Source organism: Ipomoea nil, unplaced genomic scaffold, assembly GCF_001879475.1.
Source record: "Ipomoea nil cultivar Tokyo-kokei standard unplaced genomic scaffold, Asagao_1.1 scaffold3017, whole genome shotgun sequence".
Classification (NCBI taxonomy): domain Eukaryota; kingdom Viridiplantae; phylum Streptophyta; class Magnoliopsida; order Solanales; family Convolvulaceae; genus Ipomoea; species Ipomoea nil.
This window is the reverse complement of record NW_017619445.1, coordinates 1,133,563-1,150,933: the sequence shown is the minus strand read 5'-3', so window position 1 is coordinate 1,150,933 and position 17,371 is coordinate 1,133,563.

Sequence of the window (17,371 nt, the reverse complement as noted above, 5' to 3'; positions counted from 1 at the left end):
TCGCAATTTCCGTCGCGATTTCGCGACAGAATGAACATCGGTCGCCCTTTTGTCACAAAATGGGCGACGGAAATTAGTTCCGTCGTAAATTCGGTCGTGAATATTTTGCCGCCAATATTTTGCGGGCTTTATTTATCTTTGCACCAAGATTCGCGACGGAATTTAATTCCGTCGCCTTTTCCATCGCCATTTTGCAACGGAATGTATTCGGTCGTAATTTCGGTCGCTATATGGCGACGAAATATAGTCCATCGCGATTCATGATTTTTCTTGTAGTATATATATATATATATATATATATATATATATATATATATATATATATATGGTAGGGTTTCAGTGAGAACATGTGCTTAGGTGAGAACGCGAGAACACATCATGTGCATTCATCTAATATTTTTTAATGGTCTAGATTAGATTAAGTGTGTGCAAACACACTAAATAGCGTTTACACACATTTAATGCGCGTTCGCACACAGTTAATCTATTCTAGACCATTAAAAAATATTAGATGGATGCATATGATGTGTTCTCATGTTCTCACCTAAGCACATGTTCTGATATGATCTTAAATCTATATATATATATATATATATATATATATATATATATATATATATATATATATACACCCACACACATTCATTGTTTTTTCTTTTTTAGTAAGTCGCATAGTCGCCTGCCTAAGCTGTCTAGGCGCTAGGCACTACTCTACCGCCCAACTAGTGCCTAGCGTCTACTGAAACTATGAGTGTGACTAAGGCATTATATTCTGTCAAACATGATACTTTCTCTTCTTGGCTAATTCCTTTCGGCGCACCATTTTTCCTATGTAAATCTCAAGACAAAACTTCATTTTATACTCAACATGTAATGTGTAGCATTAAAGCACAACAATCCTTCCTTCATCCTACATGCTCAAATCCACTTCAAATTGCTCACATAATCACATTCATATGCAAAAAAAAAAAAAAAAAAAAAAAAAAAAAAAAAAAAAAAAAAAAAAAAAACTTTCGACATGAACATAAGCAACATCCATTATTTCATCAACTCATAAGAACACATATGAACATCACATATTCAAATTCACCTTCAAAAATATGCCAATCATGATACATGGGATCCAAAATTCAGTCAAAAATAATTACTCATATATTCATGGAAACCTCAATGATCAAACATCCTAACCGAGCCTAACACATGTTAATTCATCCTTCTAACAAGGCAAACTCATTCAAAAGTGAAAAAATGTATCCCACACAACATGCATTCTACCAATCAAAGCTCTATTCACATAATCAATTGCAAAATTTCATGATCAATTCATCAATGCAAACACAATTGAACAAACCCAATTAAAAATCCCCATTTCATAAACCTATGGTTTACCATGCTCATTCAATTATACTAATCCACCATGCAATTTATCAATTAAAAAAAAAAGGGTTCTCCTCATGTATCTCAAACAATATCAACAAAATTTATCCAATAACACCACAAGAATCTAGCATTATCAACACATAGTGTATTAGAGAGAGAAAACGCTAAGAACCTTAATCATAAATGAGTCTAGATGAAAGCTCTTACCTCAAAGTTGATGGAAACTTGAAGAATCTAGCTTGAAATCTCCAAAAGAATGGAAGGAATGTGCAATGGAAAAGAGTATGCTCGTACCTTGGGGTAGGTTTTGTGTGGAATGAGAGAATATGAAGGGATGGAAGTATTTGAAGTGCAAACCCACATCTAGGAAGATTGTACTAGTAATTGTACGCTCATGGAACGCCGCGTACAATCGTCGTACAAAGTCTTGTCTTCTCAGAATTCCTCACGCTAAGTACCACGATCGTGGAACCCCTCGTACAATTTCTTCAGAGAGTTGTAAGAGCAATATCATGATCGTGGGACGCTATGTACAATTTTTCCAGAAACTTGTACGCAAGGGATCATGGTAAACCTGGAAATTATGGAAACGACCCGAAATCGAACATGAAAATAACGGGTTAGTGTGTAGCATTAACGTGTCCCGGGTCATTAATGAATTGATCCGTTATGTTTCGTGTCTTAATGAGTCAACCTGTTAAACATATTAAGAACCCGTTTAACCCGTTAATATTATCGTGTTAACCCGTTAACACGAACTCGTTTACACAAACCTGTTTATAACCCGCTAAAAACCATTGCCATGAATGAGATTACAAAAAATATTATGAACATGACTAAGGATGAATTTACTACATTAGGCCAAGATCCTACAGCAATTGTTTTGACAATTTGAAATTTGAATTTTGTGTGTTCAATTTTATTGTAAAAACTAGTATATACTCCTTTAATTATGCTTTTTGGATGTTATTTTATCATTTTATGAATGTTATGAATTGAATATTTTTTAGTTTGTTTGATGGATTGAATTGTAAGTTTTTTTTTTTGTTTATATAACTTAACTTTAAATTTTAGTTTTTTAAATATATTAATAGAAATAGCGGGTTTAAACGGGTTTCGTGCCGACACGTCTTGAAACCTGCTAACAAAACGTATCTATCGTGTCAACCCGTTTAACCCGTTAACAAATCGTGTTCGTGTTAAAATTTTGAACCAGTTAACCATAAGGTGTCATGTCCGTGTTTAGCCTTATCGTGTTCGTGTTGTTATCATGTCGACCCGTTAACGGACCCGTATACACGAATTGCCAAGTCTAGATCATGGTCATGAACCCCTTTGTACAATCTTTCCAAACAGTGTACGCTGGGAATCACGACTGTGACACCCTACATACTATGAACTCCCTAATTTGTTTGCAAAATGGCTTCTCCCTAAGCATCGTTATGGTATGTTCCTGTGCACATGGACCCAAAAAACAATAAAATAAAACAAAAAAATGTACCAAAATGCAATAAAAGGAATTGGGTTGCCTCTCAAAAAGTTCTATGTTTAACGTCTTTAGCTCGACACAATCAACATGTTCTTCTCATGGCACCTCAAAACCATTGGGTCGAAAGTAATTAGGGGTCATCCAATTCTTCCTCCACAAGAGATCTTCACTTTTCCAAAGGCTTTTTTGGTTTGGCCTTGTTTTTGCCCTTGCCTTTTGCTTTGTCCTCTGGTAAAACCATAACGAACTTTGCTTCCTCATGACCTACACGAAGGGTTAACTTTCTTGTGCCAACATCAATAATGGCCCTACAAATGGCCAAGAATGGTCTACCAAAGATCATAGGTATATCAAGATCATCATCACCAATATCCAAAACAACAAAGTCCACAGGAGTGATAAATCTTTTGACATGCACCAACATGTTTTTGGAAATCCCCTTAAGGAACCGAATAGAGCCATCAAGACTGCAAACGCTCAAATGAGTTGGGGTCAAAAGAGGTAACAACAAACGGTCGACCACAAAGGAAGGCATCACATTAATTAACACTCCTAAATTAGCAAATGCATTATCAAAATCAAGATCCTTAACCAAACAAGGCACTACAAATGCACCAGGATCCCCCAACTTATGTGGCCATCCTTTATAAAGCACGAATGGACATTCTTCATTCAAAACCACCTTAGAAACATCACTCAACTTTTTCTTCTATTTCGGAAGTTCTTTAAGATAGCATGAGAACTTAGGCATTTTACCAAGTGCATTCTAGAATGGTATATCAATGTGAATCTTATGAAGAAGTGCATTAAATTTACCTTTTCACTCCAATTCTTCCATGTTGACAAGCTTTTGAGGAAAGTGAATTGGTGGTCGGACGAGGTGTAATCGGCTTTTCCTTCAAATCTTCCTTCTGGGTTGCTAGGCCACTTGAGGTAGCCTCATTACCCTTCTTTTTGAGTTCTTCCTCCTTGGCTTTAGACACATTGGTGCTCCCCTTTGGCTCATAATTAAGAAACATCTCCAGTGTCCTCCTTCACAACCCTCTAAGAAACAGCATTAACATGTTCTCTTGGGTTGTTCTCGGTGGTGCTTGGAACAGCACCCCATGACCTTTCCGAGATCGATTTCACCACTTAAGCCAACTGTGTCTCCACATTTCTTATGGCAGTTTGGCTTTCTTGGCGCAATGTGGATATTTCTTGCCAGATTTCTTGCTTCATTTCTTGCATGAAGAGATTTATTTCATTCCCCATATCGGTCATCGTTCACATCAATCTTTCTTCAAACTCTATTTGGCTTTCATACCTAGGAGTATAGGCATTACCGTGGGAAGCTTGTGGTAGCCTATAGGGAACATTGCTTGCATTACCTTGAATTGGGTTGTATGTGACTTGGCCGCTTTCCCTAGTAGAACCATCGGTTGGTTTACTCCCTTGATTGACATTAGGCCTCCCTTGATGATTGTATCGTCATTGGCTTGAGTTGTTATTCAAACCATTTCCTTGTTTAATTTCCAACCTTGATTACCACGGCCTCTATAATTGTAGCCTTGACCTTGAAGCCTTTGTTGGTAACCAATGGCCTCTACTTGCTCATAGATTTCATTGTTAGGAAACATGCATTCCATAGTATCATGAGGACCTCCACAAACATTGCAATAGAGTGCTAGGGCCATACACGATTGAGATTGTTTACTCATCTTCTCAACTAAAGCTTGCAACCTCTTGATTTCATGCCCCATTGCCTCTACCTTAGCATCTTGCACCAATTTCTCTAAAACCTCATACTTCCCGGCTTTAGTATCTCTCTTGTACCAAAGTGAAGTTTTTGCCGAAATTCTTTCAATCAATGCTTCGGCTTCCTCTAGTGGGGATGATACAAATGCCCCCATTGAAGACGAGTCTAGCAACATCTTGCTATCATCGTTGAGTCCACCATAGAATGAACTAATGACGTCCCACAGATGTAGCAAATGCAGGTGACATTGCCGCTTCAAGCTCTTGAAACAGGTCGATGCTTCACCCAAAGATTCCATATAACCTTGCTTTAAATCTTGGACTTGCTTTCGGATCTTCAATGTTTTAGTCAAAGGAAAAAACTCGTTCATGAATTCTTTATGCAATTGACCCCAAGAATGAAAATAGTTGTTTGTGTGAATCAACCCATCTAGCCCCATCTCCTATCACCTCAAATGGGAATAGCTTCAACCAGACCACTTCGTCTGACACTCCATTTTTGTGATACATCCCACATGATTGGATGAACTGTGTGATATAAGTGTGAGGATCCTCCGCTAGTGAACCACTAAACAATGAATTTTGCACAAGTGTAATAACTGCCGATCGGATTTCAAAATTATTTGCCTCAATTGGGGGAATATAGATCGAGTTGTGCATGGAGAAGTCCGAAGTCATGTACTCTGCAACGGTCCTTCTCCGGTTGTTCCCTTGAGCATCATAGTACTCATCACGCCTTGGTGGAATGAGTGGTCTTTGTTGATCAACATGTGGCCCTCCTTCTTCTTGGAATTGCATAAGCCTAGGATGAATTGGTGGTTCATCATAGGCATCTTCATAGCATCTTTGAGTGTGTATTAGTGGTGGTTGTAACACCCCCGATTTTACCAATATTTTTAACACTTAAAAGGCAAGATAAGCAAGCTAATCATTCATTAAACATTAAGCGAAAGCAAGTCTAAACGGGGATATTATGCAACATCTTAAAGCACTAAAGATGCACAGGCGCAACATAATCACTAAACTAACATCCAGAGTCTACGGCTCACAGGCCAAGTAATAAACTAAAGGAAGGGTAAAGCTATACTAGGTAGAAGTCTCCACTAGCGCACTCCTCAACTAATCGAAACCTGTAAAAGCCAAGGGATAACACCCGGTCAGCGAATAAAACACCCACCAATATGTGTTTAACTACCAATATATATATATAGATATCATCAAAACCATTTGGATCTGAGGAATACAGTATATAGCATTTGAAAATCAAGAGGTGAGACAACAATCAATCATAACACACTCTCAACAAGGATCAAGACCCACAACTCAACCAAATCAGTAGAGACCACAACAACAAATGACAACCACGACTCTAGATGCAACTTACCATGCACAAGTTAGAGTTCATCATAGACATGCACATAAGCAAGGAAATGCATCAATCACATAATGACAAATTCATGTTCCAACCTTATCCCTAAGTACCACCCTTATGGCTACCCCCGACCTTATCTCAGTTCCAACCTGTACCTCCGAGTGCCACCCTATACTTCTGAGTCCAACCTTTTCCCGGTCTGGGACCGTCGTCCCCCGCCAAACTTCCGCCGAACTCATAGTACACGAGGGTACCGTTCAAATCATAGTAACATACCACCGATCATGTGAGCAAAGCTCAAGTAACAAAACCACCAATCTCATTCATATTCACACATAGTCATCATCATCAAGGAGACTAAGGCTCATCAATAGCCCCAATCAAGTATCAACAAAGGGTACAACGATTTGTACGAGATCACACCATAAGAATCAATCAAGAGATTTCAATAAAGACATGATACAATACTCAACAATAATGGGCTACAATCCAATACCAATATGATTGGCAACACGAGTTGCCAATCCTCAACAAGAAGGAACAAACCATACATACTAGCATAACAACATCAAACTAGAATGCTCATCAAAACGGGTAAACCAAAATGGTTCCATCGGACCTTCAAGACTCATATTAGCCCAACGAATCACAAGGTTGGACCCTTAGCACGATTCAAAACACCAAATCCTAACATGGATTCCTAACACATCGTTCTAGACATACAAAACATCAAGAAGACTCACAAAAGCTCAATAATTGAACAACGGGAGGTCAAAACATCAAATACCAAGAAGAAAGGATCACGGGGAACAAATCCCTGCAATCCCCACATATGTTCCCCGCGGGTGGGTCCACGCGTAGGCCCCCCCACCCGTGGGCCTGCCCGCGGGGTACACCCCACTTTCACATTATTCCCCGCGGGTGGGGCGGCGGGTAGGCCACTGCCCGCCGTTCTGCCCGTGGGGTACCACCTACATACACAATTTTTCCCTTCGGGAAAATTCATCAACAAAGCCATGTTCAAGTCCAAAACACCCAAAACCTCACATACAACAAAGATATGACTTGAACCCAAGGATAGCTCAAAGAAAAGCATTCAAGAACCCTAAATACAAGCTCTACACATGCATTATCACAAGATCATGCATCAAATCACTCACAACATCAAGAATCGTCAAATAGAAGCCAAGAAATACCAATAGCAATTATAAAATAGGTTTTGTAAAGGATGGGTTACCTTTATAGACCAAAAACCACTTCTTCTTACCCTCCTATGCCTCACCTTGAAGCTCTTCCTCAACAAGGACTTCTCACCAAACCAAACCACAAGGAAAAACACCAAAATAAGATAAAGATACCTTTAAGCTAGCTAAAAACACTAAACAACTAGAGATCTTACCATTTCCTATGCTAGAGAGGTAGAAAGGTGGAAGATTTAGGTGAAATCTTGCAAAGATAGAGAACCCTTCTTCTAGCTTGGAGAGAAAGCTAAGATTTCTTGTAGAGAGAAGGTGGAGGTTTTAAGATTTGGCTAGCATGGGAAATGAATGAAATGTCTTGCTAGGGATGGCTTGAACAACAAAACATGTGTGGAAGGTCAATTTTACCCTTACTAAGGTTAGAAAGACACAAGGGTTGAGGTACAAAGCATAAGGCAAAAGGTACACTTGGTTGACTAAAGAGACTAGTCAAATTCTAGTCCCTCGACTATCAAATTTCAGGATTTTTATAGAGAAATTATCAAAGGAAAGCTAGGATTAATTCCTCAATTAATCACAATTAGAAGTTAGATTTACGGGGTGTCACAGTGGTGGTCGCGAACTCCTTGGTTAATGGCACTAGTGGATGCTATCTCGTCTACGTGTCCTTGAGTTCGTATGATCTTCCTTCTCCTTGTAGTGGCGTTTATCTCCAAGTCTAGAGGAAGTAAGCCTTGGCCTCCCCCTGACCTAGTGTGCATCTAACCTTCAAGATGACAATGAACAAGTGGTCTTGCAACTAGAAGTAGTTGCGTAGGTGAATCCAAACAAAGTAAGCAAAAATCAAGAGTAAAGTAAACGAATGTAAAGAATGTAAACAAAAGAGAGTAGGAAAGCAAGTAAATGACTTAGTCTACCAAGATCATGTTCATCTCATGCCCTCCAAAAAAACACATCAATAGTCACCGTATGCCATCCTCGGCAATGACGCTATTTTGACAAATTGTGTATATGTGATGGATGGAAAGTAAGGTGGAGAATGAAGATTCCCTGAGAATGTCATTCACAACAGATGGCAAATTTGGAGTGATTCGTGTGTGGCAGATCACAAGTGAGCAATGAACTTACAAGAGTATTGTGTTCAAAGTACAAGTTTGCAAAGTATAGAAAGCAAACTAACAACTCAATTAAAGAATCAAGTAAGATTGAATGGGTATGGATTAGCATTTCCTTGTAATTGTGCTATCAAGTACCTTAGGTAGGAAATGTATAATGTGCTAATTGTGAGTCAAAAGAAATGTTTGTTATTGCCAAAGCCATTTTAGGTCTTCTTGGCCTATCATGGAGTAATATAGCACCCAAGTGTCTATGCTACTACCATGAGACATTTTGTCGAACACCTTGCCTACACCTCATTCCGGACTTTGTCCTCTTGGATCTAAGGCGGGAAATGCAAGTAGAATGAGGCCCTAGCATAGTCTCAATCTCTTTGCAACCAAGCTAATTCCTAGGTATTCCATGTGGTTGGGCCGTAACCCCATGAAAATCAACAAAACCTTATACTTCCATCAAGAATTCAAGCAATCAACACAAATACATTTCCAACAGCAATCAATAATCAAACTTGCACCATGCAAGTAAATGCTAATCCATTCCGTAAGAGAATCTAGTCACTCATGTTCTAAATTGAGAAGCAATTGCAATTGAGTTAGCAATGGATATGGAAGATAAATTAAAAGAGATAAAATGCTGGAATTTACTTAACTTCAATCAGAATTGAGATCAATCCAACAAGAAATCCAATCATGCAAGGAAGAAGCTCCAAGATCAGGATGAGTTGTCAATTCACCTTAGAACCATAGAACTACTTTCTCTCTCTACAATTGGAGAGTTTTTAGAGCTATGACTAGTAGTCAAAGATAAAAGTAAAGTCTAGGTTACAAAGTCAACTTCTCAAATTTCTTAAATACTTTGCGCCTAAATTGCACGACGCGTTCCACGCTCATGATGCCCTGCTTACAATGCTGGGGAATTAAATCATGATCATGGAACTAGGCGTACAACTCTCTGATCTTATCCCACGGTTGGTTTCACGAACGTGAACTCCTTCGTGACATTTGTTGTTGCGGGATTTCTTTCAATTATGCTCCAAACATTGTCCAAATGCTTCCAATTCAGCCTAAAATCCTACAGAACACCAAAATTCACTCACCATGTTCCTTGTACCTCAATTATGTCAATTTGTATCAAATAACATCCAAGCCAATTACAAAGATAATCAATTTAGCTCCAAAAGATGCAAAATTAACCTCTAAAAAGATGTGTCTTTGACACTCATCAATTGCCTGATACTTTGATAACCTATCCTCTGGAAATTAGTTTTCTAAGTGTGCAAATGTGAAATCTTCTGCTTTAAAAATATAATGTACCTAAAGTGCAAAATTTTTGTTGGTATTTTTTGACGCAACAATTTTCTATAAATTGAAAGTTTATCTAACTTTGGGAAATCTAATTTCCTAATACAATTAATCAATATCATGAAATCCTGTTACTTACAACTATTCCTAACATTGATAGTTCACAATAAGTTTACATTTAACCAAATTTTGGGGAGAGGACTATGTGGTTTAATGGTACTCGGGTTGGACTTTCATTTGAAAGGTTATGAGTTCAAGCCTCAGTGGAGGTGTTATTGGTTCTTTCTGTTTTAGTAGGTTGGGAAAGTATATGAACAGATACTACAATGTAATAGGGCCAGTAACATTAAAAAAAAAAAAAAACAAATTTTGGGGAGAGGGCTTAAGTCTAGTATCTTGTCATTTTGGGGAGAGGGCTTAAGTCTAGTATCTTGTCATTGAAGTATAGCGATAACTACTAAACGAGTATAAGAAAATAAAGTTACATTTTAACGACTAGTTATAGCTTATGACATAATATGTCATAATATAATGATAAACGCTTTATCTTTACAATTGATTTAAAAACAAGTTGTGTGTTAGTTCAAACATAATCCATTGAAATTATGCAGTAAATTAATATCCTTGATCGAACATATTGTTCAATCCCCATTAAGGAAAAAAAAAAAAACAACTAATCTTTTTGTCTCTAAAAACATCACACAATGCAAGTTTGACTATTAAAATTTGAGGCAAAAAAAAACTATACTATTAATAAAAGTAAAATATTCCGCTTCAGCTTTCCCGCCCAAACTAATATAAATATTAATTAATTAGAAAAAAAAATTAATAAAGCTTAATTGGTAACAAAATTTTATATGAAAATTAACTAATTTCTAATGAATTGTTACCACAAATTAAAGCCAATATGTACATAAAATGGAAAATGGTTACCAAATTATGAGAATAAGTAAACAATTATAATTACGAGAATAATGGAAACAAATTATGCGTAATAAATAGAAAAATTTCTTTAAAATTCTGCGTAATTTTATAAGGAAATAATACTTTATTAATTATTATTTACACCCAATATACTATTAATAAAAGTAAAATCCTCATCTTCAACTTTCTCGCCTAAACTAATATAAATACTAATTAATTGGTAACAAAATTAATAAAGCTTAATTTGTAAAAAAAAAAAAAAAGTTATATAAAAATTAACTAATATCCAATGATTTGTTACAACAAATTAAAGTCAATATGTGCTTAAAAATAGAAAATGATTACCTAATTCAGAGAACAACTAGACCATTATTATTGTGAGAATAATAGAAATAAATTATGCGTAATAAATGGAAAAATTCCTTTGAAATTATGCATAATTTTATAAAGAAATAATAATTTATTAATTATTATTTATACCAATCTATACTATTAATAAAAGTAAAATTCTCCTCTTCAACTTTTCCGCCCAAAATAATATGAATATTAATTAATTGGTAAAAAAATTAATAAAGCTTAATTTGTAACAAAATTTTATATGAAAATTAACTAATATCTAATGAATTGTTACTACAAATTAAAGTCAATATGTACTTAAAATGGAAAATGGTTACCAAATTATTAGAATAATTAAACCATTATAATTGTGAGAATAATGGAAACAAATTCTGCGTAATAAATGTTAAAATTCTTAGGAAATTCTGTGGAATTTTATAAGGAAATAATAATTTATTAATTATTATTTACACCAATCTATATTCTATACTATTAATAAAGGTAAAATCCTCCTCTTTAACTTTCCCGTCCATACTAATATGAATACTAATTAATTAGTAAAAAAATTAATAAAGCTTAATTGGTAACAAAATTTTATATGGAAATCGGTTACCAAATTCTGATAATAATTAAAACATTATAACTGTGAGATTAATGAAAACAAATTCTGCGTAATAAATGGGAAAATTCCTTCGAAATTATGCGTAGTTTTATAAGGAAATAATAATTTATTAATTATTATTTACACCAATAATAATAATTTGAATACTACTTTTAAGCCAATAATAATAATTTAAATTCTACACATGCAGAATACTAATTTTGCGTAATAGTAATTTTTGTGGTAACAATTCGTTAGATGTTAATTAATTTTCATATAAAATTTTGTTACCAATTAAGCTTTATTAAATTTTTTTTTAACAATTAATTAGTATTCATATTAGTGTTAGTATAGATTAGTATACAATAAGTAATATATTAGCCTCATTTGTATTACAAAATTAATAGTATATATTGTTTTAAATTTTATATGCAAATTAACTAATATATTATTAATTAAAAGTTACGAACTTCTCTCCCTAGACAAACTAGGGTTTAGCCTCCACTCCTAGGGTTTAACTAGGTTTTCTCGTATCTTTGCATCTTTTTCCGGCAGATCACCGGTGTTTCCATTCTGGGACGAAGCAGGGTTTTGCTCAGCGTGGTGGCATGACGACTACGGCAGCATCGGAGGTGGTAGAGAGGTTGACGAAGAGATGGGCCGATATGGCCTTAGAGGAGGAGGAGTTCGCACCGGACGGAGAGGGGGTCGGGGAGGTTGGCAGCGACGGAGAGGAAACCTGGGCGGTGGTAGGGAGGTTTCTGATGGCAAAGCTGATTAAACTGGAATATATGAAACAGGTTATGGCATCTGTGTGGCAGCCGGTAAGGGGTGCGCAGGTCACTGAGGTTCAACCGGGCTTGTTCCTGTTCGTCTTCTTCCATGAAACGGACATGGAATATGTTCTGGATGGGGGACCGTGGGCGTTCGAGAACAATACCCTAATTTGCAGGGAGGTTGTCGAAGGAGCGATTCCAGGAGAGGTGCCGTTGAATACGGTTGACATATGGGTTCAGCTGCATGAACTCCTGCATGGAACGTTTGTGAAGCATGATGACAGATTTGTGGGTGCCCCATGGTTTATTTTTACCGTATCCGGGTTTTCATTGCGGTTGACAAACCGTTATGGAAACGTATGAAACTGGTAAAGCGGGACAAAACGACGAGCGGGATAACTTTCCGATATGAGCAGTTGCATAAGCATTGTTTCTTTTGTGGTTTTATGGGGCATGTTCACACCTTTTGCTTGAAGGCATGTGAGAGTGGCATGACTGCTAAATTGTATCCATATGGCCCCGATATGCGGGCGAGAGGGAGCCGGGGAACACCGAGGGTGGTAGGCGAGAACTGGTTTGTGCTGGTGGGTGGAAAACCGTTGCCGGTGCCGGAGGAAACAGCTGGGAAGGAGTCGAATGCTGTGGCCGAAAGGGGAAGCAGTGGCGAGATTCCGGGCGATAACCTGCAGCCGATGAACGATGTGATGGTGGCAACTGCTAAACGCTGCCAGCAAACGTCGGGCGGTGCGAGAAGACGGCCAGGTTCAGGGAGTGGTGATGTAGCAATGGTTGACATACCAAAAAACTTGCATGTGACGGGAACTCGTTCTCAGTCCCGCCCATCCTCATGAGTACGCTCAGCTAGTACTATCGTGGCTTGGGCAATCCACGAACAGTTCGAGAAGTTGTGGACCTAGTGTCCAGTAAGAAGCCCGAGTTTGTGTTCTTGATGGAGACCAAGGTGGGGCGGGTACATGTAGAACGAATCTGCATCAAGCTTGGTTACGAAGGACTTTTTTACATTGATAGCATTGGTTTGAGTGGTGGTTTGACTCTCTTTTGGAAAAAGAATAACACGGTTAGATTGTTGAGTTGTTCTAGAAACCATGTGGACGTGGAAGTTAATATTTCGAATGACAAGTTGTGGTGAATTACGTGCTTTTATGGCTATCTGGAACAACATAAACGAAAGGACTCTTGGGATTTACTAGGGGTTTTGAGTGGTAGACCCTCGTTGTCGTGGGTGGTGGTGGGGGATTTTAATAATCTCTTATTCCAGCACGAGAAGATGGGGGGAAACCCATATCCAGATAGCCTTCTACGCGGTTTTGGGGAGGCTACTGATGGCTGTGGTCTGATGCAGATGGCCATGAGAGGTCACTAGGTTACATGGGAAAAGGGTAGAGGTACACAGAATTTGATAGAGGAGAGACTTGATAAGGTATTGACGACGACAGATTGGTGTAACGTGAATGAGAATGCATCGGTGGAGAATACCCAAACTCGTATTTCAGATCACTCGGCTCTTTTCTTTAATATTAATGCAATCCGCATGCAAGGGGGGAGGGGTCCGAGGGGTTTCAAGTTCGAAATGGCTTGGCTCCTGGATGAAGGGTGTAGGGATGTGGTTGTGTCTGCCTGGCAGGATGGGAGGACTGAGGGGTTGCTGAATTGTTAGCAGCATTGTGGAGAAAAGTTGATGCGATGGGTTGGTGATCAGTTTCATAAATTTGGAGATCGCATTAAACAGCTACGACAGAGGCAGGAGATTATCATGAATAGAAGGGACCCGACTGTTTTGGCTGAGTTCCAACAGATTGATGATCAATTGAGCTAGTTGGATGCCCAGAAGGATTTGTTTTGGAGACAATGAGCGAAGCAACACTGGCTTCGTGGTGCAGATGCCAACACAAAGTTCTATAACAGGTATGCTTCTGCTCGTAAGAAAAAGAATTTTATTACTCGTGTTAAAAATGATGCTGGATTGTGGGTTGAAGGGGATAGTATGAACTCAGGCGTATTGGATTATTTTAAAGCTATTTTTACCTCTAGTAACTCTAGTTGTAAGGATCCCCTATTTGATAATTTCATCCCCCGAGCATCTCATGAGCAGAATGCTTCATTGTTACACCCTTTTGGAACTGATGAGGTTAAAACAGCAATTTTTTCTATGTTCCTTGATAAAGCACCGGGCCTGGATGGAATGAATTCGGGTTTCTATCAACCTTTTTGGAGTGTGGTTGGGTAGGATGTATCTGAGTTTATAACAAGTTGTTTGAATACATGTGCGTTCCCAGAAGGGCTGAACGATACTAACATTGTTTTGATTCCTAAGAAAAGTGTGCCTGAAACAGTGGCAGACATGAGACCTATTGCGTTGAGTAATGTTATTTATAGGATTATGGCCAAGATGATAGCTAACAGGATGAAACCACTTATGGGAGACCTAATCTCGAAATCCCAGAGTGCTTTTATCCCAAGAAGGCTTATCACAGATAATATCTTAGTAGCAGCGGAAGTGGGACATTACTTAAACAGGAAATAATGTGGTTTAACGGGTTGGAGTGCACTTAAATTAGAAATGTCAAAAGCCTATGATAGAATGGAGTAGCCGTTCCTGAGGAAAATGATGAGTGTTATGGGATTTGATGACAGTTGGATTCGACTGATTATGCTTTATGTGATGACTGTAAGATATATTGTAATGGTGAATGGCGTGGGTAGTGGACAAATAACACCCACTCGCGGACTCAGGCAAGGGTCTCTATCTCTCTATTTATTTATTATTATCTGTGCAGAGGCACTTTCAATGTTGTTACAGAGGGCACAGATGGCAGGTTCTATACATGGATGTAGAGTGGCTCGAGGGGCACCTCCTATATCACATCTCTTTTTCGCAGATGACGGTTTATTGTTCTTCAAGGAAACTATCTAGGATGCCAGTATTATCAAGCAATGCCTAATAAGGTATGAAAAATTATCTGGTCAAATGGTGAATTTTAATAAATCAAGTATCTGTTTTAGTCGGAATACCTAGAGGGAGACAGAGAGGAAGCGGCGGATTGTCTCGAGGTTGAACATGCAGCCAATTTTGGAAAATACCTAGGCCTACCATCTTTTGTGGGTAGAAATAAAAGGGCAGTTTTTGCTTATGTGGAGGATAAGATCAGGCAGAGGATTGGTTCATGGAATAAGAGGTTGCTCTCCCAGGGTGGTAAGGAAGTACTTTTGAAAAGCGTGGCTCAATATATGCCTACATTTTCAATGAGTGTTTTTTTGCTACCTGAGACAGTCTGTGTATCTATTCAGCGAACCATGAATAATTTTGGTGGGGAAATGGCGCAGACATGGGAATACATTGGAAGGCCTGGGATAAATTATGCATCCCAAAGAAATTTGGTAGATTGGATTTTAAAGAACTACGTGCCTTTAATCTGGCTATGCTAGGAAAACAGGCATGGCGGTTCCTTACGAATCCAATCACTTTAGCTGCAAGGGTATACAAGGCTCGTTATTACCCTAATACCAGTTTTGTTGATTCCACTATAGGAAATTGCCCGAGTTTCTGTTGGCAAAGTATTATGGTTGCGCATGATCTGGTCTGTTCTGGGGTACGACGGAAAATTGGAAACGGTAGGACAACATTGATCTAGGGACATCCTTGGCTACCAGATGACCCCATCCCATTGGTCCAAACAAGTATGCCTGATGAGTTGAGAGGAGCACTAGTGGCTAGCCTGATTGACCAGCAAACAAATACCTGGGATCCACATATTTTATCTTATCTGTTTTTTCCTGAGGATGTGAACCGTATTGCTATGATCCCTGTTAGCCCGGAATATGACGACTCATGGTATTGGATGGGCGACCCAAAAGGAATGTACACGGTCAAAAATGCCTATAGGCGCATTATTGGCAATTTTGAGAATAACCCAGGTGCTTTTGATAAATGGGTTACATTATGGAAGTTGAAGGTACCGCCCAAATGGAAGACTTTCTTATGGAGAGCTATATGTGATATTCTTCCCACCACTAATAATTTGATTATAAAGATGGTAGAAGTGGATCCTGCATGCCCAATGTGTGGATTGGCACATGAGGATGTTATGCATACTCTAGTCTTATGTGATTATTCTAAGATGGTTTGGAATGTTTCAGAGTTACCTATCACAAATATTGTGACTAATTCATTACCATCATGGCTTATGGGAATCTTGAATACCATGACAGAGGAGCAATGCGGAGTTGCGGTTGGCGTGATGTATCATTTGTGGAATGCCCGCAACTCGGCGGTCTAGGAGAGGGCACTCCCACGGCCTGGACGAACCTGGATGCGAGCAGCAGCTGCGGAAAATGCGTACAAGCAGATCCATCGACGGCTACAGCAACCAGCGCATGCGGTGGCAGCAATGGACGAGACGCATACCAGGTCGAAATGCTACGTCGATGCTGGATTCAAGTTGCCGACCGGAGAAGCTACATATGGAATAGTATTGCTAGCCCACCAGGGCCGGATTTTAGGCTGTGCAAGCTAGGCTATCGCACAGGGCCCCCAATTTTAAAGGGGCCCCAAATTTTAGAGGTTTAATATTTAATTTTTACCTAGCTAGTTTAGAAATAAAAATTAAAAGTTTTCAATTAAATTTAAAAGGTTCCATGAAGAGATGGTAAGAATGTGTATTTATTATATTTCAATTTCAATTTGGAGGTCAAATGTTCAAAACTTGTATATATTGATTTTAAAAATTGTTATTTTGGTAGGGCCACAAAAACTTAAAATACGGCCCTGTAGCCCACGATGGAACATTTATAGCGGCAACGTGTGGCAAGCTACCTGGTGCATTCTCACCCCTTATGGAAGAGGCACTGGCTTGCAAGGAGTCTCTTTCGTGGCTCAAGAGGCACTGGCTTGCAAGGAGTCTCTTTCGTGGCTCAAGGAAAGAAACATATTAGCGGTCGATCTTCTTACGGATTGCTTGGAACTGCGGAATTCCTTATACTCAAGCTCTACGGCAACCTTGTCCTATGTTAGAGTGATCATAGACCAATGTAGGACATCTATATCGTCATTTACTCAATGTTCTTTGAGTTATACTTCTAGAACGAACTTTAAACTTACATGCTCATACTTTAGCTTCAT